Source organism: Panicum hallii, chromosome 2 (genome assembly GCF_002211085.1).
Source record: "Panicum hallii strain FIL2 chromosome 2, PHallii_v3.1, whole genome shotgun sequence".
Lineage (NCBI taxonomy): Eukaryota > Viridiplantae > Streptophyta > Magnoliopsida > Poales > Poaceae > Panicum > Panicum hallii.
Window position 1 is genome coordinate 10,228,313 of NC_038043.1, and position 24,932 is coordinate 10,253,244.

Below are 24,932 nucleotides of genomic sequence, written 5' to 3' on the forward strand. Positions count from 1 at the left end.
CTCTTAAAGTGCTCGCCAGAGAACTTCTCAGGCCTCAGAGCATCAACAAATCCAGCCATGAAACTGAAATTCCTATTATAAGGTTTTTTGGATTGTTGGAAAAAATAGGAGTTTCAGTTTTAAATTAATCTGAAGATAAATCATGACCATGATGAAAATTGTGTACAGAAAACAAATAGATCTAAACATGCTCATAATATAATTTAAGATAAAATATTGCAGCAGCAAGATCAACCCTAACCAGATCATACTAGATATGAAAGGCATAGTTAGGGATAGAAAACCGTACATTTCTTGTCCGACCGGAATAACCAGGCAAAGAAGACTACGGCGACGATTAGCACCTCCGCGCGCTTGATGACGCCGAGTGGCGCCCCACTGACCAGGAGGTAGACAAGCCGTGGTGACAAGGACATAGAGGACGGCGATGTGGAAGCGTTCGAGCAGTCGTGCAGAGCGCTTTCAAAAACCTTATTCGCCCTCTCCCGGTGCAGGATCGCTGAGGACGAGGTTCCGGAGACCTGCTCTCCCGATCGCCGGTGCACGCCGACGAACGGGATGAAGTAGCATACGCCGCGGCGCAACAGGCAGGTCGAGACGTGTCGTGCGTCTTAGGTTTTCTCTCTATATATGATTTCCTGTGCCGGCAACCGTGCGTATTTATAAGGAGAACCGCTAGGGTTTTTGGCATCCCAAAAACCTAGTCGGTTACGAGTTCCAAAAATTCTGCACGTGATATCCGTAACAGATTCAAAGTGGCAAAAGGAAGCAGCCGGGAAACAATCGGCTTTCAGCCGATTTCGGGACCTTTCACGCGCACGTTGCGCGTCCTTCGCCCAAGACCGGAGAGCAGATCGGCTCTTTTGTGGTAGAACCAACCTGAATTACACCGGCTCAAGTATGCAAGTCCTCCCTCTCAAGGGCTCCAATGTACTTCAAACGGTATAATCTCTTGGCCTGTCGGGTAACGTCCCGATAAACCACCGAATGTAGGATCAAACAAGGTACCTCGCATGAAGGAGAGTCCAGAGATACAATTGCCATCACATTTTACATCACAGGCAGGTATATTACATGAGTGTTTAAAAGTAACATCAGTTCCCAACTGATGGAAATTATTACAAAACAGTTCAAGGTTTCAAGTCATGGCAGCGGAGTTTAAAGCACGGTCACTGTATATGGCGTGGGTACGGATATCAAGTTCTATGTGATTAATCATTCTAGATAAGCACCTATAACTATTCAAGCATGGTAGAATCTTTAGCCACACATCATCTTTGATAACCATAAAGTTGCTCTTGTTACTCTATGTGGCAAAGGGATCAAGCAGTCTCAATCTCCGCAAAAAACGGAGATTCCTGAATCGAATTTCAGCCTTGCAAGGGTAAACTTAACTCACACGTTTGGAACATCCAACGATTGTTCCGAAGTAACCGTTTGCCTTTCATTCCGACTCGTGGATCAGAGGCACCACAAGCGACTGCAGGACCATACGCACATCCAACGTGCAGGACATACGCCTGTAAAGCGACTACACGGCCGTACTCCTGGTTGCCCGGCAACACGTATTCCCACACATCGAAGCGAGTAACAGGAAAAACCAAATATGAGTGGTGGAAGGTATGTCCGCTCCTCGGGCCGATTGGTTACTAGGCTTACCGCTTACCATATTTCGCGGCATGTGGCTAGTACTTTCAAATGCTTAACCACCGCTACCACACACTGCGACCTTAACCAAATTCACCAACACAGACGGGATATCATCTCCATCATGATACATCACATAAATCCCGTCCGTCATCCTTATAGTGATAATAGGAATGTAACATTGCAACTCCTATATCGCGTGAGTGACAGGAAATCACCCGACTTCTACCGGTCCTATTAGCATAGCGGCTATTCGAACTCAAGTGCTAATATTCAATACATTGGTTCCTAGGAAGATGCAACTAGGGTTTGTCATACAATTCCTAAGAATGTAATGCATAGATAGGTATAAATAAATATAGATTACAGTGTAAATAAAGTAGGGGTTATGTTCAGGGCTTGCCTTCTTGAGTGGGGTTGGGGGCAAGAGTGTCAAAGTTTTCCGAACTTTGGTTCAGAACTTCAGTTAAATTTCCGACAGCGTTTCCGGGGTCTTCAGAAATTTCCACTTCTTGATCCGGGATCAGTTCGTAGTCTCCGTCGGCGAGAGTCGTTGAGTCTACATGATATGCAAAGATATAATTTAATGGATGCATATATTTTCATTTTACTTCACAATGAAGTAGAAATCCAATGGAAAAATAATTTACTCATCACACATATCATTTTCTTTTCTACTGGGCAGTCATTTATCGGGTGTAAATTAACTTAGTTAGCTTCATTAGGAAACATGTCCAAATAAACTACTATAGCATTGGGTTGAATCTTTTATCAATTATAGATTAAGTTATATCCAAGTCATTGTAAACTTATCAAGATTTTATTTCTATAGGAATTAAGCCACAAGTATAATTAATAATATAGTTAATTTAATAGGTCTATTTAGATCCATATATGTCAGACCCGGGGCTACGGAGCTGTGTACATAGCGTAGTTTAAGAGATTAAGTCCGTCTTATCTCTTATTCATTTTGTTTATCTCTTATTTATCCCGTTTAAGTAGGAGATAGAGCTAACCGATACAGGAGGAATCTACCCGAGATATGTTCTGGTACGATTCCTTAGCTAGGGTTGGTTAGTATCTTTGTAACCCTAGCCTCTCGGATATATAAGGGAGGACAGGGACCCTCTCAAAACACGATCTCTAGATCATTCTACACCTACGGCAATACAAACCACTATAGGACGTAGGGTATTACGCACCTAGCGGCCTGAACCTGTCTAAGCTTTGTGTTCCTTGTTCCTTTGAGTTCCTGATCTCGGCGTCTCCTCACCCAAAACCTACCACCTTGGGTATATCCCTCGGTGGGCAGCCGGTTAAACACCTACAGCTGGCACGCCAGGTAGAAGAGTGCGTCGAAGATCCACCGGCGAGCTCGATGGCATCTTTCAAATTCAACAGGTCAGTTCCCTCTCAGGGCACGACATTCATTTTTCGCTCGTGGGTCTGCATCGCAGATGGTGTGGGCGATTTTTGGCGATTCCTCGTCGACATGAAGCCAGCGACTTCCGCTGCGGATCCCTGTAGCGACCTCGATAAGTTCGTCAATGATCTTGACAGCTTGTCAACCTGTGCTTCTGCAACAAAGATCGAGATGGAGTCCGTTCCAGGCTCGACTTCTTTCAGCATTGCAGCAACTTCCCCTGGGTTGGACTCGTTCCAATCTAGGGACCCGCATAACCGATCCCAACTCGGTTCATGCAAACCGGCCACTGATCTCTAGGAGGCCAACGTCTCTGGGTCCCTCTCCATGCTAGAGAAGGACCTGGACTTTCTGCTCCAGGTCGGAAGGCCTGAAGCCACCGCGTGTCGGGGGGCTTCGGGTTGTTTTGGCGCCAGTGATTTGATGATCACCCCCATGCCGGGGGGGCTCATTGTGCATTGGAGGGGCATGGCGCTCTCCGATCTACTCGAGGCTAAGAGTCGACTTGTGGCTCACCTCGAGCCCCTGCCCTTTCAAGAGGGCAGGCCGTTGGCTACCGTGGTGAAGGGGTCGACTGAACTAGTCGACGCGAGCTCTGATGAGCTCACCTCCCGCCAGGTGCTAATGGCGGAAGAAGGCGACGATGATGGTGGTTTTCCCATCGTCGACTTCGAAGCGGTCTCTGAAGATGAGGCCACTGCCAACACTGGCGAAGAGAACGACGCCGATCGCGAGGCGCGGAGGGCCAGAAACAGGGCCCGCGCAATCCGGCGAAGGAGGGCCAATGAGTGTAGGCAATCTATGTATCGCGAGCTTGACCCTGAGTTTGTCGCCATAAGCGAACGGGGTTTCAGAACCCCGGTGGCCAACATTGCTAGGGTTACGGCCATCCTTGAGTGCAGCCATGATCCGGACGTGCGTCAAGCACTTCTTTACGCACAGAGGGCCTGGATCCAGCTGGATCAGCAAAATCCAGCTTCCACCATCAGGGAGGAGCGTGTGGGTGAGAGTCGGAGCTAGGCTCATAGCCGAACGGCTGGCGGTCGCCCTCGACTTCAGCCCAGCCACAATAACAACAACGCTCGCGGGAGCCAGGCCCTTGGCGGGAGGCAACAGCCACCTTTAGGGGGTAACCCGCGACAGGCCAATCATCGGCCTCCTACAGAAGACTTGCGCCAGCACATTAATGAAGGCCGTGATGCGTGAACTGTGATCTCCTCCAGGCGTAAGGTATGTGAAGAAGTCGAGACTGAAGGGACTGATTATAGTGATTGTTTTCCAGCTTTCTCTGTGCGATTCAGCAGCTATAAGTACCCGGAGGGCTTCAAGCCGATCGGCATCACCAAGTACGATGGCAAGCAGGCTCCTTAGCAGTGGCTCCGTTGCTACTCCACGGCCATTGAGGTCGCAGGGGGCTCGAACATCACCAAAGTCATCTACTTCCTGATGGCTTTGGACCCTGCGCCGCTCACATGGCTAGAGAGCCTCAGCAACAACTCCATCGACTCCTGGGAGCGACTCAAGAAGGTCTTCATCGACAGCTTCCAGGGAGCGATTGCTCGTGCAGGTACTTGTCACGATCTTGCTCAGTGTAAACAGGAACGTAACGAGCTCCTGCGGTCCTACACACGTCACTTCTTCAACATCTGCGCCACCATCGCGAACATTTTAGAGGACGATATCATCGACTGCTTCTACAACGGCATCACCGACCCAGGCATCTACAGAGATTTTGGGCGGAACAGGCCGAAGACTGTTGCGGGCCTTCGTGATATGATGCACGATTGGTCCGAATAGGAGGAGAAGATGCGGGAGCGGTTCCCGCGGCGTCAAGATAGCAACCTGAGGTGCCCAAATGACAACCGCAATAACAAAGTCCAGCGGGACTTTTCGGGTCCACCCCGGAAACGTAAGCCAGATAATATCATCGCGGCTATGGATCGTCCTTCGCGGGGCAAGAAGTCGACAACACAGGAGTAGTTTGAGAAGCTCTTGCAGAAGAAGTGCCCATGGCATCCAGGTGCCAACCACGCTGCCATCGATTGCTACCACCTTTGGAGGACGTTCAGCAACTCCGCTGGTGGTAAGAAGAACAAGAAGCCTACGGACAAAGAACCCGAGGATGACGACCACGAGGACCAAGGGCGCAACCCGAAGTTCCAGGACGCTTCGAAGGTCGTCAACGTCATCTTCGAGGGAGATGAGGATTTTGGCACCAGGCGGGACCAGAAACTGCTTCTTCGGGAGATCATGTCCATCGAGCCAGTGGTACCACGACCACTCCGTTGGTCGGAGGTCCCAATCTCGTTCTCCCACGACGACCAGTGGATGAGCTTTTCGGAACCCGGAAAGTTCCCCTTGGTCCTTGATCCTGTGGTGGCAGAGGTCAAGCTCACCAAGGTCCTCATCGATGGCGAGAGCGGGCTCAACCTCACCTTCGTCAGCACTTTGAGGAAGATGGGCCTGGATTTCAAGGACATGCTGGTTCCCAGCAAGTCTCCTTTCTACGGCATCGTCCCAGGTAACGCAGCACACCCACTTGGTACGGTTGTCCTCCCAGTCACCTTTTGGCACGAGGGAGAACTACCGTACTGAGTTTATCAAGTTCGAAGTAGCTAACTTCAAATCTTCTTATCATGCAATTTTGGGCCGTCCGACACTTGTCAAATTTATGGCAGTGCCGCATTACGTTTATCTACTTCTCAAGATGCCAGGGCTAAGTGGAGTACTTACTCTCCGAGGCGACTTGAAGAAGTTGTATGACTGCAATCAGGAGGCAATTCAGTACGCCTCGACTACTCGTGTGCCAGATGCTTCCGGAGAAGTACTCGCAGCCGCGCAGCAACTCTCCCAGTCCGGGCTAGAGATTCCCTCCAAGAAGGCCAGCAAGTCGAGCATCCAGTCGACTGACGGCGTGGCCCTCAAGACGATCCAGCTCCAGGAGGGAGATTCATCTAAAACCGCTGTCATCGGTGCGGGCTTAGGTGACAAATAGGAACTCGCGCTCGTCAGCTTCCTTCGGGCCAACCGAGACATATTCGCGTGGAAACCAGCGGATATGCCAGGGGTGCCCAGGGAGTTGATCAAGCATGCTTTGAATGTACACCCAAAGGCTGTGCCTAAGAAGCAACGCCTGCGAAGGTTTGCCCACAATAAGCGTGAGGCCATCAAATGGGAGATAGCTAAACTTCTCGCGGCTGGATTCATTAAAGAAGTAATCCATGCAGAGTGGATAGCTAATCCCGTTCTTGTAAAGAAAAAGAACAATGAATGGAGAATGTGCGTCGACTACACTGATCTCAACAAGCACTGCCCAAAGGACCACTTTGGGCTGCCGCGCATTGACCAAGTTGTCAATTCGATGGCTGGTTGTGTCCTTCTTTGTTTTCTTGATTGTTATTCAGGAAATCATCAGATTGCGCTCAAGGAGGAGGACCAAATCAAGACTGCATTCAACACCCCGTACGGGACATATGCCTACAAAACCATGTCCTTCGGGTTGAAGAATGCAGGAGCAACCTATCAGCGCGCGATCCAGATGTGCTTCGCGGATCAACTACACCGGAATGTTGAAGCCTATGAGGATGATGTGGTCATCAAGACCAGGGATTCCGACAACTTGATTGCAGATTTGGAGGAAACATTTAGCAGTCTGCGCAGATTTTGGTGGAAACTCAATTCTACCAAGTGCGTTTTTGGAGTACCTTTAGGGAAATTGCTCGGGTTCATCGTTAGCAACCAGGGCATCGAAGCCAACCCTGTAAAGATCACGGCCATCACTGATATTGGGGCTCCGGCCACAATCAAGGATGTGCAGAAGTTAACAGGTTGTATGGCAACCCTGAATAGGTTCATCTCCCGACTCGGGGAGAGAGGACTACCCTTCTTCAAACTCCTAAAATGCCAAGATAAGTTCCAGTGGACGGAGGAGGCCGAGCGGGCCCTGCAAGATCTAAAACATCACCTTCAGTCTCCTCCGATCCTTACAGCACCATTGCCGGGGGAGGATGTACTACTCTACATCGCGGCAACAACTCATGTTGTCAGCAGTGCTATTGTAGTCGAGCGAGGCGAGGAAGGCCATGCATTTGGAGTGCAAAGGCCTGTTTACTTCATCAGCGAGGTACTCTCCGAATCCAAGGTATGATACCCCACCGTTCAAAAGCTTTTATATGCAATTCTAATCGCATCAAGAAAGCTGCGCCATTATTTCAACGAGTACAAGATCACTGTGATTACGGATTTTCCGCTGGCAGATATTCTTTATAACCAAGATGCCATGGGGCGTATATCAAACTGGGCAGTGGAACTGGGGGCTTTGTCAATCGACTTCAAGCCACGCACTGCAATCAAGTCTCAAGCTCTAGTCGACTTCATGGCTGAATGGAGGGAGAATCAAGTCCCAACTCCGGTCGGCAAGCCAGGGCACTGGACCATGTACTTCGATGGGTCCCTCAAGCTCAACGGCGGCGGCGCCGGAGTTCTGCTTATTTCCCCATGAGGTGAACAATTGAAGTATGTCCTTCAGATCCTATGGACGGTATCCAACAATGAAGCCGAGTATGAAGCCTTGCTTCACGGGCTTCGTTTGGTGATATCACTAGGGATCAAGCGACTACTTGTGTATGGCGATTCTCTTCTTGTTGTGCAGCAAGTCAACAAAGAGTGGGACTGTAATAAGGAGACGATGGATGCCTATGTGCAGGAAGTGCGCAAGCTGGAAAACAAATTTTCCAGCTTGGAGGTTCACCACGTGCTACGGGAGCATAATGTTGGCGCAGATACCTTGTCCAAACTGCAGTCGACACGTGCTCAGGTCCCACCGAGAGTCTTCATCCAGGAGCTCAAGCAGCCATCCATCCAGTCTTCTCCGCAGGTAACCATCGACGCGGGTCCTCAACAATCCGATCGAGAGGTTATGGTGCTGCGAGAGGACTGGCGAGAGGCTTTTATCGACTTCATCCGAGATCAAAAGCTACTAGCAGGAATCGATGCCAAGAGCTCAGAGGCGGCACGCGTCATGCACAGAAGCAAGGGTTTTGTCCTAGTTGACAGCAAGCTCTATCGGCGCGGCGCTCGGTCAGGTGTTCTCATGAAGTGCGTCACAAAGGAAGAGGGTTATGACATACTGCGGGAGATCCACGAGGGTGTCTGCGGTAACCACGCAGCTTTAAGAACGCTGGTGGGGAAGGCATACAGGGCTGGTTTCTGGTGGCCCACCACAGTGTCCGACGCGGAGGACCTCGTGCGCAGGTGCCAAAATTGTCAATTCTTCGGCAAGCAGTCTCATGTTCCAGCCCACAGCCTCATCACCATATCGCCATCCTGGCCCTTAGCTTGTCAGAGCCTCGACATGATTGGGCCCTTCACAACGGCGCTAGGCAGTTTCACCCATGTTTTGGTGGCCATCGACAAGTTTACCAAGTGGATTGAGTACAAGCCGATAGCCAAGCTCACACCAGATCGGGTCGTTGATTTCATCTCGGATATCTTGCACCACTACGGTTTCCCCAATACCATCATCACAGACTTGGGATCCAATTTCACGGCCAACCAGTTCTGGGAATTCTGCGAGAATGCATGCATTGAGGTTAAATATGTCTCGGTCGCACACCCAAGGGCCAATGGACAAGTTGAAAGGGCGAACGGTCTGATAATCGACGGCCTCAAGAAGAGACTCTACGATAAAAATAGCAAGAAGGGGGGCAAATGGATACATGAGCTGCCACATGTCGTCTGGGGGCTTCGGACTCAGCCGTCCAAAGCCATAGGACAAACGCCTTTCTTCCTCGTATACGGATCTGAGGCTATCTTACCGGCTGATATCATGTGGAAATCCCCAAGGGTTGAAATGTACAACGAAGGCGAGGCGGACGAGGCGAGGCAATTAGAGCTCGATTCTGTTGAAGAGGCTCGCTGCACCGCTCTTGTTCAGTCAGCCCGATAGCAGCAGGGGATCCGGCGATATCATGATCGCAACGTGAGGGAGCGGTCATTCAGCATCGGCGACTTGGTCTTGCGTCGCATTCAAGATGAGTCCGGCCAACACAAGCTCAACTCAAGGTGGGAGGGCCCGTTTGTCATCAAACAGGTTACAAGACCAGGGTCTTATCGTCTACAATATCCCGAGGGTCAAGACGCTCCGAATTCCTGGAACATCCAGAACCTGCGCAAGTTTTACCCATGAGAAGATGTCCGGTGATAGCTGCATCCCTAGGGGCTTAGACGGTCTCCTTTCCTCGAATCAGTTTGGAGGCTACGCGCCACAAGATTCGGGTTGTAAATTTTTCTGTGAACATGCGGAGGCTACGGCCACTTGCAGTATTTACATAAATCAGCTTCTTGTCGTGAATTGTACGGAGGCCACGGCCATGTTTATATCTTACCGATTTCATGTTTCGACGTAACCATCAGCTCCGTTTATATCTTCTACGACTCGACTTCTGCCGCGACCTTGGATGGTCGCACGCGACAGTAATTGCATCTATCCCAACAAATTGATCCGTTCGACTGGTTTATATCCAGCTTGTTGGATGGGCTCGCGTAAAGAGCTACCTCGACTACATCCCGAGTCGTCGAACTCAGGGTAGTTTCATTTTTTCCATAAGCACGGCAGAATCGCGGTGATGCCCGCGTTTGCTCCCAACTCAAGGAGCGCGCTCATATGAGGAGCGACTTCGACTACATCCAGAGTCGGTGCACTCGGGGTAGTCTTGTTTTTCTACCTTACGCACGGCAATTCCACGATGATGCTTGTGTTCCTTCCTAACAGTTCAGACCCGCTCGGTCGAGTTGTGGCTAACTTGTTAGACGAGTACCCGCTTGGAGCTATGACTACCCTCCAGGTCGCTGCATCCAGGGTAGTATCTACTACATAGCCTTTGAGCCTGGATTCCAATTCAGCCATGGCACAAACACAAGTAGAGGCATCAAATACAACATTTATACAGGGGAATGAGTACTTGTTTTTTACACCCTAATCCTGCACTACACTTTGAACTATACGTTCTGATACAGGTTGGGCTTCTAGGAGGTATATGTCGAATTGATCCTCGGTGCAGTCCACTGCCATTCCTTGAGCAAATATTTCCAGCTGCACGTTTGGCAGGAAGGACTTCACAATCGCAAGGGCGTTGCTGACGCATGCGACAGGAGCCTCAGAGAGGAATTTGAGTACTTTCTTTGGGGCTTCGCGGAGTCGCTCTAGCAAGGGCCGAGGGTTTGCTTCGCCTTCCTCCGGTGGATCCACCATGTCCACTAGCTCCCGGGCAGCCCCCCTGAGGTCTTTGAGCTCTTTCTACCGCTGCTCTTTCTCCTCGCCCAGCGTCTTGATTCGCTGAAGGCAGTCGACGAACTGTCGTTCAGTGTCGCCGATCACCTTCTGCAACCTCTCGACGTCATCTGTACACCGATACAACAGGTTCTTCACGTCAGTAAGTAGCTCTTCTTTATATATTAACATTTTCCTAAGTTCTGCGGTGCAGAGCATTTTTAGAATCTAGGACAACTTGATATGTGTAAGTACTCGAAGCAGGCAATGGCTTACCTTGGTGCGCCTTCTTTTGCTCCTGGAGCTGCTCCCGATGCGTGTTCTTTTGTGCCTCGAGCGCTTTCTTCTGCTCCTCGAGTTGCTGTTGGAGCTCGGAGTCGGCTTTCTCGAGATGCAAGTTCTTTGTCCTCTCGTCGTCGACGCGTCTCTCAAGAGCAGCGAATTCCTGGTGATCACTCACAACTTCCCGCAGTTTTTCTGATTTCTTCCAGGAGTCTGTGATCACATCCTGCATAAAAAGGGGAGATCGAGTCAAAACTATTTGACAAAGCATACCAGCAGACAAGTACTTGGGGCTTACCATGGTAAAGTCGTATAATTCCTTGTAAGCTTTCCTGAAGCCCCTTATGTCCTCGGCTGTCAGCTTCAGGTCGTCCACTAGGTTGATGTCGATGATGTTCTTGTACCCGGGCCCGGCCTTCAGCATTTCTCTGGGACCTTCTGATGTCCCGGGGGCTTCCTCAGGCTGTAGCCGCAGGGCACCTGCAAGTACAAATGTCTTCAGCACATTGCGCCTGGGGCTTCGGGGGCTAGCCGAGGGTGGTCAGATGCTCACCTGCGCCATCCGTAGGAGCGGCAACAGGGGCCTCGACTTGTTCTGCGCCACTGGCTCCATCTCCGCCTTCTTGGAGCTCCGGGGGCGGCAAGTCGGGCAGCATCGCGTCCACCTCGGGGGCTAGCTCCGCGGGCGTCGGCCCTTCGGGGGCTGACGGCTCGAGGGCTGGCACAGCCACGATTGGCCCGGTGCTTCTGGACTCTCCTTGGGCCGCCGACCCGGGGGCTGGGGTAGTCGAGGCCGGTTTCAGCTGGAGGTCCGTGGCGCTTGCAGCCCTAGCGAAGTCAAAGTCAGTCAATATACAAGTCGAAAACTCAAAACATCTATTGTGCAACAAGAGGCAAACTTACAGTGTAGACTTCTTCTTGATGGCCCTTTTCACCCGCAAGGCCTGTCGTGGCGTTTCTGTTGCTGGCGACGGGGTTTCACCAGCCAATGGCACGGTCCCCGCCATGGCGATGGTGACGGCTGCAGCGGCCGATGGAGCTGTCTCTTCTTCTTCGGGCTCGGTCCGGGAGGAAGAGGCGGAAGGACTACAGGAGGATATTGTCAGCACGTCACAATATCAACATACAGTAATATAACAAGGCAGCAACAAGTACCCAGAAAATTCGATTTCCTGTGCCTTTCGCTTACGCACTACTCGACGACCCTGTGGCACCAGCGGCAAAGCTCCGGTCAACTCCACGGCTGGCCCGGAGGGGTTGTTCCGTCTTGCCTCTCCTTCAGTCTCCTCCTCCGCCTGGGGGCTCACATCCTCTATGGACTCGCTGCTGCGCTGAGCTGCAGCTATACGAGCCCTTTTTGCTTCTACAGCGGCGCTGGGGAGGATGTGGTCTGGCCGGGGGATGTCGGGCTGTGGCGGGTAACTGCGGTACAGTTCCGTGTGTCCCTGCAGAAGATTTTCAGTTAGCATGGGCAAAACAGAACCTATTTTTAATACAAAGTCGTCAAACACTTGCCGACTTTGGAGGCTTCTGGGCAGTGAACAGCTGCGGGACATATGGGACTGCATGCACATCTAGAAGTACTCGTCCGACTCGGCGGAGTGCGGCTTCGTCTGTCAGTTCCTCTGCACACATACGAGACGGATCTTCAGCACCTGAGTACTCGAATCCAAATTTGTGGCATTGTTGGATCGGCTGCACTCAGCGTTTGAAGAAGGAGAACATAACGGACGCGCCGGTTACTCCCATCATCTTGTGTGCCTCTGTGATGTCTAGGAGCTCCTCAACCTGATCCATGTTCCCCCCGGATAGTTCCAGATTCCACTCTGGCCTCACGACTGGTGGATTGCTTGATTTTGCTGGGAGTTCGGGGGCATGGTTTTCAATATGGAACCAGTTATTTTTTCACCCGGGAAGGTTGGAGGGGAATTTGTATGACAGATATTTGTCGTCGGCCTGTTGACGCAGTTGGATGCCGGTGCCCCTGCAACGGAAAGATGTTTCGAGGTGGGTTGCGGTTTGACGCAGAAGAGGAAGTGGAAAAGATCCCAGTGGGGTTCGATTCAGAGGAAACCTTCACAGAAATGGATAAAAATTGAAATGTGGCAGATGGAGTTCGGGTTGCGGTGATGGAGCTCAAGCCCGTAATAGTAAAGAAGGCCGCGGAAGAAAGAACAAGAGGGGAGGGCCAATCCCCGTTCGGCAAAATGGTAAAATGTGATGATTTCGTCAACATTTTCCATGGGAAAAAGTTCACGGAAAGAGGGGCGCCAGTTGACAAGGTTTTCTCTTGCAGCAACCCCTCGGAAACTAGCCTATTCAGATCGTTGAGGGAGCACTTACTATATGTCCACTCTCCGGTTGACAGCTGCGCTTCCTTCTTCTTCCCTTCGATTTCCGATTTCTTGGGCGCCATCTCTGGATCCACTGGCCACGAGACGCTCGAGGGCTGTGGGGAGAGAGGCGGGGAAATTGGGGTGGGGGATTTCTTCGGGAGGATGACGGCGGCGCGTGGCTCTGTTTGGGGATTTTTGTGGCTCTTGGCGAGATGCAGATTGGAAGCACAGTTTTTTCTCACTGTTGCTGCAGGGTTAAATAACCAGTGGTTGGGGAAAAGTTTACTGTTCTGAAGTTCAAGAGTCGTTTTGGGGAATATTCTGAAGATGAGGGGTCATTTGGTGGACTGTTTGGATTAAATATCCGATTAATCATTTTTTCAGGGTTAATTAGCCCAAAAAAAGAGGTTTTTCGCATTTCTGATCTAAATTCCATCATTTGTATCATCATTTTGGTAATTTAGCAAGTTTACAATTTTAGCCTGCATGCCACGGTTTTTGGATCCTTATCTCCAATTTTAAGGGATTTGGATTCAAGGCTCAGGGGCTGCGGGAATACGTGGCATCGACTACTTATTTTTTCAAATTTATTTGAAAAGTGAGTAAGGAAGATTCAAATCTAAAGTGACCCTTAGCCTGATTCATCGATTCAACCTAAGGCTCAGGGGCTACTCCATATGGAGTGCGATTTTTCAATCGCACACCATAACAAAGATTCGGGGCATGAGCACCTCATAGCTTCGATGCAGCCAAGCAAGTACTCGAAGAAGGACTTCAAGACGAAGCTTCAAAGGAAGAAGTCGAAGACTACTTCGAAGGTACTCGATAAGCTGCAGATCTCAGCTACGAAGAGCTCGGTGGCTTGTCAGACCCGGGGCTACGGGGCTGTGTACATAGCGTAGTTTAAGAGATTAAGTCCGTCTTATCTCTTATTCATTTTGTTTATCTCTTATTTATCCTGTTTAAGTAGGAGATAGAGCTAACCGATACAGGAGGAATCTACCCGAGATATGTTCTGGTACGATTCCTTAGCTAGGGTTGGTTAGTATCTTTATAACCTTGGCCTCTCGGATATATAAGGGAGGACAGGGACCCTCTCAAAACACGATCTCTAGATCATTCTACACTTAAGGCAATACAAACCACTACAGGACGTAGGGTATTACACACCTAGCGGTCCGAACCTATCTAAGCTTTGTGTTCCTTGTTCCTTCGAGTTCCTGATCTTGACGTCTCCTCACCCCTCACCCAAAACCTACCACCTTGGGTATATCCCTCGGTGGGCAGCCAGTTAAACACCGACAATATATACATGCAAGACTTTATCCTAGATTTTTGTGCATAGGTTATACTACTCAAGTCTAACATTTCAAAATAATTTCATGATTTTTGAACATTTAAATCCACAGATATTAAATATGCAAGATTAAATAGGTATTATGCATAATTAAACTGACACATTATGAAAATATTATACATACAGTAGGTTAATTATTTTTCCTAAGTCCTACATGTCAAAGCAAAACTAACACAATTGGTTTCATATTTTTACCATTTTTCTGCTATTTATTATGCATTTTCTTAGCTTACAACTACTTAAACTTAGCATTTAAATTAGAGCACAAACTACTCAGAAACTGAAAGTCAACCTATAAGAAAAGTTGTAGATCTTGGAATAAGGAATTCAAAAAAATTTAGTTTGCATTTTTATGATTTTTCCTTGAATTGTTATGGAATTTCAAAGTTGGCAGCAAAAATAACAAAGAGGTCCTTTATGACACTATTCCTCTGAGTCTTAGGCTTTGCAGACAGCCCCTCGGGCTTTTGATTCTTCCAGCCCGAGGTCCTTGGCCGTGGTCAGAGAGGGGGCGTGATGGTTGACTGGCTAAATCCGGCGACGGCGATCGCTGGCAGCGAGGGTGGAGGGATGGGGAAGCATCACCACGTCGGTGTGCATCTGGGGGCGGTCGAGATCGGGTCGGGGTGACCTGTAACGGCGGCGCGATGGAAGCAGTGCGGCCGGCGGTGGAGATGAACGGCGGGAGCGATGCTCCGGCGGTCGGGGGTGGCAAGGAAGTGGTCGGGGAGCTTCAAGGCAGTGTGGGGAAGCTCAAGGTAGAGTCTATTGGGGTCGAGGAGGGTCGGAGGAGAGAGTCCGACGAAGACAGAGGCTCACCGGCGAAGGGAGTGACGGCGGCGAGGTCGTTTCGGTTGCTGGGATGCCAGAGGGTGGTGGAGGAACTGCTGAGAAGCTTCTGCTGGACGATGTGGTGCTGCTGTTACCCCTGGTGGAGGCTGAGGGGCTCTGGGGCGGTGTGTCGACAGTGAGGCCGAGCGGCGGCGGAACTGAAGCTCGCCGACGCTGCGGGGGATGGTGCTTCGATATGGGAAAACAAAATTGGAGGGGCTGAGGAGCACCAGTGGGTCACGGCGGTGCTCTGGTAGCACAGGATCGAGGCTCGGAGGAAATATGGGCGGCGGTCATCGGTGGCCAGGAGTGGCGGCGGGGAAAAGATCGCCGGCACGCATCAGGAAGCTGGTGTGGCGCCTAAAGGGACTAATTGAAAGGTCGCAAAGATTAACGGGGTCGAGAGGAGATGAGCTAAGGGGTCGTCGTGGTGCGGGGATGGCGAAGGTGAACTGCCCACGGTGAGCAAGAACCGCCGGAGTGAAAGCAGGGGGGGCAGTGGAGCTCGGGTCTAGCGTTGGGGAAACGGTAAAAGCGCAAGAGGAATGGTTTGATGGGGTGCTTGTAGTGCTAATGCGTGCGGGAGTTAAGGCCCTGGGGTTCTGCACTGAGCTGTCCACAGCGGCGACGATGTGGCGGCCGGCGGTGGCTCTGGAATTCGTGGCGCGCGCGGAGGAGGGCAGCAAGGAAGGGGAACAGGGCCGGGGCAGGGGGAAAAAGACGTGTGGAGGTCGACCAAGCAGGAGGTGGAGCCACGGTGGCAGCACAGCGATGGTGGCGAGGTGCTCTGCACCGGCGGCAGGGAGCAGCAGGGGCGCAGAGGGGGGCCAGAGGAAGAAGAAGGGAAGGAGGGGTCCGAAGGACCTATGTGCAAAACTAAAAGATTTTAGGGGTCTTTCAGTAAAGCAAAATTTCTCGCTAATCTAAAAGTCTAATGAGGAAATACCCAAAATAAAAGTTGTAGAGTTTTTCAAACCCTACAATATTGCTTTAGGGCTCAAGTTCAAAACCCCAAAGCTTATAGCTTTACATGTTAAATTTTGAACAAAGGTTGTATTTGAATTACTTTTGTCCTTACTGAAGTAGATTTCCTGCAATTTTGGACACATTTGCAAGTTTTCATGCAATGTCATGATGAATTGTATTCTTACATTTTGGTCCTAAGTAAACTTTAAGAATTACTTTTATACTTCTATAGTTTTGCATAAAAGGACCCATGTTTTTACATTAATCACATCTAGGTCCCTGTTTTCACATAAAGACCTATTTTTCTTAGGATTTAACATATCTATAGCACTTTCTTTCCTATGGTGATATAAATTTGACACCTAGTGTTATATTTTTCCTAGGTTTTGATGCTACCTCCCATTCTTACCCAATTAACACTAAAGGGCCTACATGTTTCAAAATTTCATAAACACCCTTTTTACCTTTGCACTTCAATTTGAACACACATAAGCAAAATCAAACATGCACATTTAACACTAAGATCTAATGTTTAAAATTCTAAATACCTGGATGTTACATCTTTACCGGAGAGCCGATCATGGGGAACAATCGGCTTTTTCGCCCAAGACCGGAGAGCCGATCACGGGGAACTATCGGCTCTTTACAGCCGTAGCAGAAAACAAATCTGCAAAAGAAAGCCGATTTCCCGCAAGAGTTGGACCCGGATTTTGGTGGACCATTCACGCGCACGTTGCGCGCCCGTGCCCTTCGCCTGAAGCCCGAGCCCGGCGAGGCAAGCGAGCACGCGCCCTTCGCCCGAAGCCCGAGCCCGGCAAGGTGAGCGAGCGCGCGCGTGTTCTTCCTTCTTCCTATCACCCACACTTGCAAAAACATGGAGAGCATCCAACTATTTAAGTTAGGTTCCCTCCACCTCCACTAGCAAGGTGGGACTAACTTGTTGCCATGCACCTATGCACTAATGGACCTTTTAGATTTTATAGGAATTATTTGGATTTACATGGGCTAGACCCATATATTCCAACAATTCCCAGATAACGGCCATATAAATTAGCAACCCCCAGAATATATAATCCCCGGCAAGGCGAGCACGGCCACACCCTAATAGCCGACTTGGATCTCCTTCCAGTGCCGCACGCATGCATTTCTCCGCCCCCGGGGCCCGAGCCCCCTGCACCCCCGCCACCGTCCCCGCCCCGCGCGGCCGCCGCCGCCGCCCCGCGCCCCTCTGCCCCACGGGCCCCCGCGCGGCTCTGCCTCTGACCCCACGGCCCCCGCGGCCGCCGCCACCGCCGTCCCACGCGGCCCCTCGCGGCCCTACGGCCCCCGCCGCCGCCCCGCGCCCCTCTGCCCCGTGGGCCCCCGCGCAGCTCTGCCTCTGCCCCCACGGCCCCCGCGGCGGCCGCCGCCGCCCTGCGCGGCCCCTCGCGGCCCCACGGCCCCCGCCGCTGCCGCCGCCGCCCCGCGCCCCTCTGCCCCGTGGGCCCCCGCGCGGCTCTGCCTCTGCCCCCGCGGCCCCCGTGGCGCACCCGCTCTTCACCGGCCACCCGGGGATAGATCTCCAATAACGAGGCTGCGCCATCGCCACCCAGCATTCTTCCTGCTAGTTTACTCCATAAAAGAAGCTCTTTCTTCTTGACTCTATGCAACATGCATTTTTGAACTATGCATATATGATAGTCTAAGATCTGCTAAGTTTTATTAATAGCTTGTGCTAATTAATTAGTTGACTTTGCACATATGTAGTGTCCGTGTCACTATCATGGAACATGATTTTCCATATACACCTATGTTTTACATTTTCTCAGGTGCATTCCCTCCATTTATGTAAGTACTTTTTCACTGTCAACTGAGACACTGCTCTTACAGAATATTATTACTTGCAATATATCGTGCTGTTTAACTACATGAATAGGTTGGTATAAATTGCATTGTTACGTTGTAAACCTATTGTTCAAATATGGTTGTCATGTCTATGTTTTGACCTAAATTTGCTAATTTCTAAGTACTGGTCTTAGGGAACATGTCAGCAGAGTCGTCTTCATCATGACAGGGTGAACTGGTCTCCAAATTGCTTACCACGTGGATCTGTAAATGATACAGAAGGCAGCTTTGCCTTTCAACTTGTGTACTGGAATTTTATGAATATTGTAATTTTTTGGAAAATTGACTTCAGGAATATATGAGGCGTTGGAGTTGAGGGATGGAGGATCTGACTATCTTGGCAAGGGTGTTCTTAAGGTTAGTTATAACCAGCCATTTTTTCCATTCAGTTTTGAGGGTTTATTCTAGCTGTATATGCCATGCACCATAGTCATTCATGAGTCCAATGGTCCTGGTTTAAGAAACTTTATATAACAGAAACCAACATGTGTATCCATCTTGTATTTGCGATAAAATTGATTGATGAAACCTATTTGAAGTCTATGCTTTCAGTACATAAGGAATAACCCAGCTGAATAAGTGTTAGTAGGTAGCTTGTGGCTTAAAATTTCTTCCCATAGTTAACCTGTATTATTGGTTGCAACCATTCTGTTTTTGATGGGTTGTTTTCTCTGTTAACATTGGATTAATAAGTCGTATTGCCTTTTGCTAGGCTGTGAACAATGTAAATAGCATCATTGGACCAGCAATTATTGGAAAGGTATGCATCTCAATTGTTAAGTAAGAATATTATATGATTTCATCGATGTAACACCCTAAACACATGGGGCAGTGTGCAAAGCTGGAGCTATGGTGAAGAAGATTCCTCTTTACCAGGTCAAATGTCAACACTCACAACCATGATTTATTATTATGTTAAATTTAGAGGGTGTACTGAAAGTTCACTTATTTGCAGCACATTGCAAACCTTGCTGGAAACAAAACTGTGGTGCTGCCTGTGCCTGCTTTTAATGTGATCAATGGAGGATCACATGCTGGAAACAAGCTTGCCATGCAGGTAACATTGCTTGAGAAATGTGATTTTCTAAATACATGCTTCGGCTATATTTGGCGCAAAGATTGTTGGCTGATTCTTCTCTTTATGCTTAGCGCAAAGATAGTTGGCTGATTCTTGCCTCTCTTTTATTTTTCCGATGTCACTCGCCGTGCTGTCTGGTGCTACTGCTGTGCTGTGAAGATGGCATGTTCAAGGGCATCTACCACGGCAAGAAGTGCCACGCCGCTGATATCCCGGCCATACTTGCGCGCGCGTGGGCCGCCGGCGTCGACCGCATCATTGTAATCCCAGTGTTCGATGTAATGCGCCTGAGAAGCTGTCTTGTATCTGTACAATGCAGGGAGGCTGTTCTGCACGGTCGGCGTGCACCCAACGAGATGTCATTTGTGGTTCTGTTATCTAATCCTGTTCATTGTTCTATTCAGCTAAGCTCATACTCTAGATTTTTTATGTGTGCCATATTATATGCAACTGTTTTTTTAGCTGGGATCCGATTATTTTCGTCGGCCATTAAAGCCGACGAAAATATTTCCATTTTTTTCGTCGGCCACTTAGGCCGATGAAAATGTGAACATATTTTTGTCAGCCGTGTCGGCCGTCGAAAATATTGTTATTTTCATCGGCAACTGACGAAAAAGCGTTTATTTTCGTCTATTTTATTCCGTCGGTCTAATTTCGTCAGCCGGCCTACGAAAATAGCTATTTTCGTCGGCTTTGAGCCTATTTTCATCTGTTTCTGGCTGACAAAATTACGCTATTTTCCAGTAGTGACCACCGCCGGCCATGGAGGACTGGCTCTTCTACTCCCTCACCACGCTATTCTGCCTCCTCTGCTCGCTCCTGCTGCGAACCTGCAGCCCAGATAACAAGGTCCATGCAGCCTGATGAATCCATCCCTCCTCTCCCTCCTGGCCCCGCGTCGCTGCCGGTGGTAGTAGGCCCACTGCGCTTCCTAGATTGCCGCAACTTCGACCTGGAGCCTGTGCTCCACCGCATCGTGCGGGAGTACGGTCCGGTCTTCACCTTCGCGCCGCTTGGAAGGAGTGCCCCACAATCTTCGTTGCAGCCCGCGGGGCGGCGCACCGCGCGCTCGTGCAGCGTGGAGCGGCGTTCGCCTCCCGCCTGCTCACGACGGCCTCGGGCACCGTGCTCACCAGCGGGGGGCGCAACGCCAGCTCCTCACTATAGGAAAACCGTCGGAAGTTACCGCTAAACCGTCGGAAGTTTAGGGCTAAGCCGTCGGAAGTTTGCTCGTCGGGCCTTAGTCGTCGGAAATTTTCAACTTCCGACGACTTAACACAAAACCGTCGGAAGTTTACTGACTTCCGACGGCCCGTTAAAACCGTCGGAAGTTAGCCAGCAAACGGCGACTGACGGCCGTCTCTTAACTTCCGACGGTTCCCGTGGCCGTCAGAAGTTAATCCCAGCAAACTTCCGACGGCTGCCAAAAACAGTCGGAAGTTAAGCTTCCACAACTAACAGCACAACTTGAAACCCCAAAACCAACCACAAAAATTATATATAATCAAATTTTATCCACAATTATAATTCACAATAAGAAATTGCACGCAAATACACAATTCATATATCGACATACATAAACTTCACAGGTTCATAATCAAAGTTCACAAACTTCATACAAGTATCATATCGAACAAATTCATACAACAAAAATGTTTCACTTAAGTCTGGCCACCTCCATCACCTAGTTGAATTGATCTGGCACTTCCAATGAATTGATCCACCCAATTCGATGTTGGATCAACGTGTGAGTCTCCCGGTGCCGCTAAGTTAGGTGGTGGGGTGTGAAAAGGTTATAAAAGATAAATGGACAAAGATTAGTTTGAAAGATAACTAATTGGATAACATTTATTTAGAGTGACCATATTTTGCAATGACCATATTTAGTCGTGTTCCAGGATGTTCCGGACCAGGAATTACAAGACACAAGAACATATAATCATATTTCATGCAAAGATGTGGTGGAAGGTTATATGGAATAGCAAATACCGGCCAACAAGAATATGATGATGCAGTCATATTAAAAGGTGATAAACCATCTGTCGCCAAACCAAGCTTTCCATGCATCAGTATCAGATGGGTGCACCATCAACTCTGGGTTTGCACGCACCCTCTCTTTGTGCCATCTCATGTGCTTAGCAGTATTCTTTGATAAAAATAACCGCTTCAACCGAGGCATAAGAGGCATGTAGCGAAGTTGCTTTTGTGCTATCTCTGTAGTCACCTTCTCACCATCTTCATTTACAACCTCCACGAACCTCGATTCTTGACACTTTCGACACTTCTTCAAATCTATATCATTTTTCCAAAAAAGCATACAGTTATTTGGACAAACATCAATCTTTTTGTAGTCCATACCAAGCCCAGACAACAATTCCTTGACTGGTAGACATCTTTAGGCATCTTGTGATTTGCCAAAAGTATATCACCAGTCAAATTCAAGATCATATTGTAACAATTGTGAGATAATGTGAATTTGGACTTAATAGCCATGAGTCGAGTCACGAAAGCAAGGACAGTCACTTTTGTGTGCTCGTGCAACGGCTCTTTTGAAGCTTTAAGGAGCTCGAAAAATTTTTTAGCCTCCGACGTAGGTGGATCCTCAGTCTCGGATGGGAGCTCCATATCTTCCCCTAAATCACAAAGCATCTCATCCATCCTATCATACTCTCCATTATCATTACTTAGAACTTCTGGTGATGTCGCCACTTCTAATGGTACTGGGACTTCTGGTGCATTCTGAGGAGGTAAAGCTTCATCGTGATACACCCACACCTTATAGTTAGGCATGAAACCATACTTTATCAGATGTGAGGACAAAACTTTCCTAGTCTGACAATGGCAAATACGACAACGGCTACATGGGCATTTCACATCATTTCCATTCTTTGACATAGTAAAAGCACGCTTAACAAATTCCTCCGTATTAGCTATCCATTTATCTGACAAATTAGACCAACCTTCGTACATCCATCGTCGATCCTCACCCATACTTTAAGTTAAATAATTGCAAAGTTAGAATATATATATCTTGAGCGATTAGTTTTAAATTAGATATATCATAATTATAAAGCTTTAGTTACTAAACTTAAGCGATTAGTGTTTAATCACTATAATATACATATCTAATACAATATTTTATTTAACTTCCGAAGATGCTGCACTCACCTGGGCGGCGGGGGGCCGGGCGGCGGGGGGGCAGCCGGGCGGCGGCGGGAGGCCGGGGTGGCGGCGCCGGGGGGGGGGGGGGGGAGGGGCGGCCGGGGGTAGAGGCGGCGCGGCCCGGGGGCAGAGGCGGCAGCGCGGCCCGGGGCGGAGGCGGCGGCGCGGACGGGGGCAGGGGCGGCACGGCCCGGGGGCAGGGGCGGTGCGGCCCGGGGGCAGAGGCGCGCGGCCGGGCGGTGGGCCACCGGGCAGCGGCGGGGCACCGTGCGGCGGCGGGGCCGGGCGGCGCGGGGATGGGCGGCGGCGCGCGGCCGAGCGGCTTGGCGGCAGGGCGCCGGGTGGCGCGGGGACGGGCGGCGCGGCCGGGGGGCGGCGGCGCGGACGGGGGCAGGGGCGGCGCGGCCGGGCGGCGCGGGGACGTGCGGCGGCGTGCGGCCGGGCGGCTTGGCGGCGGGGCGCCGGGCGGTGCGGGGACGGGCGGCCCGGCCGGGGGGCGGCGGCGTGGACGGGGGTAGGGGCGGCGCGGCCCGGGGGCAGAGGCCCGCGGCCTGGCGACGGGCCGCCGGGCAGCGGCGGGGCCAGGCGGCAGGCCGCCGGGCAGCGGCGGGGCCGGGCGGCGGGGCGCCATGCGGAGGCGGGGCCGGGCGACGTGGGGACGGGCGGCGGCGCGGGGACGGGCGGCGCGGCGGGGCCAGGCGGTGCGTGCGGGGGCGGCGGTGCCGCGGGCGGGCCGAACTGGGGGGCGGCGGCGCAGCTAGCAGGGGAAAATTGGGGAAAAGAAAACGGAGCTGACAAAACGCGAGCCCGGTAGAGGTAACGGCGGCCCTCAACTTTCGAAGGCCCGCCCTAGGCCGTCGGGCCCGGTAGGGTTAACGGCAGCCCTCAACTTCCGACGGCTCGGTCTCAAGCCGTCGGAAGTTAAGTTACTTCCGACGGCTCGGTCTGCGGCCGTCGGAAGATAAATAACTTCCGACGGCTGTGTCCTCGGCCGTTGGAAGTTAAATATCTTACGACGGGGCCGTCGAAAGATTGTTTTAGCCATCGAAAGTTGGCTGTTTTCCTGTAGTGCCTCACCCTACGGCGCCACGTGGCGCGCGCTGCGGCGGAACCTTGCGGCAGGCGTGCTCAAGCCGGCACGGGTGAGGGCCTTCTCCCCGGCACGACGGTGGGTGCTCGACGTCCTCGTCTCCCGCGTTCATATTGAAGGCGGCGTCGGGGAACACCCCATCACCGTGATGGAGCCATTCCAGTACGCCATGGTCTGCCTCCTCGTGTACATGTGCTTCGGCGACCGCCTCGGGGATGCTCGCGTGAGAGACATCGAGGCCACGCAGCGGGAGCTCCTCAGCAACTTCCTCAGCTTCCAAGTCTTCTCCTTTCTCCCGACGGTCACCAAGATCGTGTTCCGGCGACGGTGGGAGAAGCTCATCTCACTGCGGTGACAGCAGGAGGAACTCTTCATCCCGCTAATTCAAGCGAGGAGGGAGGTCAGCGCCAACGGGGACTGCTATGTGGATTCCATGGTGAAGCTGACCATCCCCAAGGATGGCGGTTGGGCGCTCACTGACGATGAGATCATGAGCCTCCGCTCCAAGTTTCTCAGCGCCGAGACCGACACCACAGCCACCACGCTACAGTGGATCCTTGCGAACTTGGTCAAGAACCAAGCGATGCAGGACAGGCTGTGAGATGAGGCGAACGGTGTCGTCAACGCCAACATCGAGGTGCGAGAGGATGACCTGCAAGTGATGCCGTACCTCAAGGCTGTGGTGCTGGAGGGGCTCCGGCTCCACCCGCCGGGCCACTACATGCTCCCGTCCCGCACGCTACGCATGAGGACTCGACGCTAGACGGGTACCGCGTGCCCGCCAGCACACCTGTAAACTTCGCGGTGGGTGACATCGGCCTAGACGAGGAGGTGTGGGATGTGCCCTCCGAGTTCCGGCCGGACCGGTTCCTGCCCAACAGGGAAGGGGAGGACGTGGACCTGACAGGGAGCAAGGAGATCAAGATGATGCCTTTCGGCGTGGGGCGGAGGGTCTGCCCCGGCATGGTGCTCGCGCTACTACACCTCGAGTACTTCGTGGCCAACCTCGTGAGGGAATTTGAGTGGCGCGAGGTTGACGGCAAGGAGGTGGACCTCACCGAGAAGCTTGAGTTCACCGTGGTCATGAAGCGGCCGCTCAAGTCCAGGGCCGTGCCGCTGCGGTCACCGCCGCCCGCCGTTGCAGCTGCTTGATCGATCGAGTTTACTCTTCTCGGTCTCTAGCATGGTAATGGATTGGGATTCTTGTCTCTATCATCATGTCGTGCCATTATATATACCCAATGACTAGGCTGGGTAACAAAATAACTTTCTCTTGTTCTTTTGGGTGTGTATAGTTTTCCATCCTGCCCGAGGCCCATGGGCCGGCCCACGGCCGATTTTTTGGCCTGGCATGGGCAAGGCCCTGCACGAAGTTAATCGGGCCCAGGCCAGCCCGGCACAGGGCTCCTGCCATGCCTGGACTGACTCCTCGGCACGTGGGCCGGCCCGGCCCGGCATGTTTAAGCCGTGGCCTGATCAGGCACGTGGGCCGGCCCGGGCACGGGAGGCCTGCTAAGGCCCGGTAGCCCGAGCGGCTCGGTGTATATAACGTCCGAGCACCGGCCAGTCCCTGAAACCCTAGCGCCCCCGCCCCCCATTCCTTCCT

The 24,932-nt window shown here is 51.3% G+C and overlaps 1 long non-coding RNA gene and 1 pseudogene across 1 annotated transcript; both read left to right on the forward strand.

Moving 5' to 3' along the window:
- Positions 1–17,266: 17,266 nt before the first annotated feature.
- On the forward strand, positions 17,267–19,524 carry LOC112881855. Its single transcript, XR_003226536.1, has 5 exons — positions 17,267–18,353; positions 18,709–18,756; positions 18,829–18,872; positions 18,952–19,053; positions 19,234–19,524. It is a non-coding gene; the product is annotated as an uncharacterized LOC112881855 (long non-coding RNA).
- A 312-nt stretch (positions 19,525–19,836) lies between these two features.
- On the forward strand, positions 19,837–24,478 carry LOC112883428 (annotated as a pseudogene).
- The last annotated feature ends 454 nt before the right edge of the window (positions 24,479–24,932 follow it).